Below are 2,680 nucleotides of genomic sequence, written 5' to 3'. Positions count from 1 at the left end.
ATTTTTGGAAAACGGATTGACTTTAGGGTGTAGAGGTTCGATAAGAAGGGATTTTTCGAAACTCGAATTCTAAGGGGGTGAAACCACCCCTCAAATATTAGAATATTTTTTATTTAAAAACCGGTGAGTTTTTCGGAAAAACTCTTAAACACGTACATATATTTTATTTTGTTGTTTTATATATTTTAAGATTTTTTAAAAATTTATACAGGGTGTTTCATGCAATATGACCATTGAGTAATGACGATTCAGCTTAAACTGCTTGACGTTTATAGCTGATTTTTGGCAAATGGATTGACTGTGGGATGTAGAGGTTCGATAAGGAGGGGTTTCTCGATTGTTTTTTCTCATGCTGACAAAAATGTGAGAAAATTTTATCCAGTTTGTATGTTAATGGAAATGTTTGCTTTGCTTTATCATCACCATTACAAATGATTAATTAGACGCGAACGAAGTCGCGGGTACACGCTGGTTTAAATATATAGCAACATTAGACAATAAAAAAGTACCTAATTCGAGCATAAAAAATAAATCTACAAAATACAGGCAATATTAACACGTTTAAGATTATCATAATCTATTAATTAATTCGTTCCTTAATAGATGTGGAGATTAGAAATTATTTTTTGTAAATTATTTATTTCATCATTTACCTACCATGGAAAATTACCAATTAAGATACTCTCCAATTCTGTTTCTATTATTCTCTAAACAGATACAATATAGTGAATTGTAAAAAAAAATTAATTTAAAAGAATTAGTTAAATTTTCTACTAGTATCCTAATATTTGTAGTTTAGTTATTAAGTACCCTCAATTACCTTCTTAACTTGTCAATAAATATGTGGTCCATAGTCCCATTTTTGGATAGGTTTATTCTATCGATCATTTTTTCCATTTCAGCGGAACTCTGAATAAATTCTTATCGACGAGATATTAAAATTTGTTTTAAGCTTTTGAAGATATTTTATGTTGGAATAGCAAGACTGGATCCCTATTTCACTAACCATCAGCAAGTGATTAAATTTGTTCTTAAAAACATATCTAATCGTAAGGTTAAGATCAAAATAAAAAAATATCCTACAAATATAAAATTATATATTTTAATTAAATTTTTAATTAAACATATGATAAATAATAATGTTCCATGTATAATTTTATTATTTTGATAAACAATTTAGCCAAAAAATAGGCTCAGTGTATCTCACACATTAAAATGTCTAAAATAAAAACGACTGCTTGCCGTATCGTATCAAGACAGTAAAAACAAGACATTAACTGCTATCACCTCATTAAAAAATCGTGATTTGAAAGTGAAAGTACGAGTAAACAAACGCAATATGTATCACCTTCGATAGCTCAGTTGGTAGAGCGGTGGACTGTAGTGGAATTGCATTTGTGGACATCCATAGGTCGCTGGTTCAAATCCGGCTCGAAGGACAATTTTTTTGTCTTTTTTTGTGCAAGTGAAAAACAAGAAATATAAATTTTAACCACAAAATTCAGGATAATCGAAACAAAAAATGGTTTTGGTTTTTGTATAAGCTATATTTTTTCCTTGTTAAATACACGTCATGCAACGGAAAATGGAAAGGTCCATACTGGAAGTTACACTTAGGGATAAAATACAGATAGAATAAATTTAGCCAAAAAATAGGCCAAAAAACTTAGCCAAAAAACGACTGCCTGTCGTATCGTACGGAGACAGTAAAAACAAGACATTAACTGCTATCACCTCATTAAAAAATCGTGATTTGAAAGTGAAAGTTCCAGTAAACAAGCGCAATATGTATCACCTTCGATAGCTCAGTTGGTAGAGCGGTGGACTGTAGAGGAATTGCATTTGTGGACATCCATAGGTCGCTGGTTCAAATCCGGCTCGAAGGATAATTTTTTTGCATTTTTGAGAAAGTGAAAAATCAGAAGTAATAATTTCAATTGCAAAAGCTACACCCGTCAGGTCATCGGTTTCAGTTCTTTATTTATTAACTAACAGTACTTTACTAATATAGAACTAATACTTTTTTAACGTTATTTTAACTTTTTTAATATTATTTAAAATCACATATTTTGAAGATAATAAGATATTACAACTTAAGATATTCAAATTAAGATGAAAATATCATATACAGTATGTTCCCGAAAGGCCAAAAAGAAGAAAAAAGGAAAAACCTTTTTATTATTGATATTTTGAGAAAAATGCATTCTTCATAAAAATTTTTGCTTGTTCTAAAATTAATTCCGTTTATACCTACTTTCTCAAATTTCCATACCGTTTTAGAGAAATTTAGAAAAAACATGAAAATGTAGTTGAATATTTTCCTAAGTCCTAAAAATCAAAACGCGTTTCCATGGTAATATAATTTCGTTTTCATTTTTTGATAGATTGTTGTTAATAGAATTTTAATTAACGTCATATTTTTTGCTGTTTGAAAATGTTAGAGAAGCACAAAATTTATTTAGTTCAATGCTAAAAAAAGAGTGATAGTACTTATCGGAAAATGTGATACTTTAACAAGATCAAAGAATATGACGTTAATCAAAATCAATAATAACTATCAAAGAATGAAATCAAAATTATATTACTATAGAAACTTTATTCTAGGATTTTATTTTTAGGACTTAATTTTCTCTAAAACGGTGTGGACATTTAGTAAAGAATAACCGGGATTAAACCATTT

At 28.9% G+C, this 2,680-nt stretch overlaps 2 non-coding genes across 2 annotated transcripts; both read left to right on the top strand.

Moving 5' to 3' along the window:
- The first annotated feature begins 1,347 nt into the window (after window positions 1-1,347).
- On the top strand, window positions 1,348-1,439 carry Trnay-gua. The gene is given in 2 exon segments: window positions 1,348-1,384; window positions 1,404-1,439. It is a non-coding gene; the product is annotated as a tRNA-Tyr (tRNA).
- Window positions 1,440-1,794: 355 nt separating this feature from the next.
- Window positions 1,795-1,886, top strand: Trnay-gua. Its single transcript is given in 2 exon segments — window positions 1,795-1,831; window positions 1,851-1,886. It is a non-coding gene; the product is annotated as a tRNA-Tyr (tRNA).
- Window positions 1,887-2,680: the final 794 nt, after the last annotated feature.

The sequence above is a fragment of the Sitophilus oryzae genome, unplaced genomic scaffold (genome assembly GCF_002938485.1).
Source record: "Sitophilus oryzae breed Bouriz unplaced genomic scaffold, Soryzae_2.0 scaffold_1590_pilon_pilon, whole genome shotgun sequence".
Taxonomy (NCBI): domain Eukaryota; kingdom Metazoa; phylum Arthropoda; class Insecta; order Coleoptera; family Curculionidae; genus Sitophilus; species Sitophilus oryzae.
The sequence above is the reverse complement of the archived record's forward strand: the minus strand, read 5'-3'. Positions and strand labels throughout refer to the sequence as shown.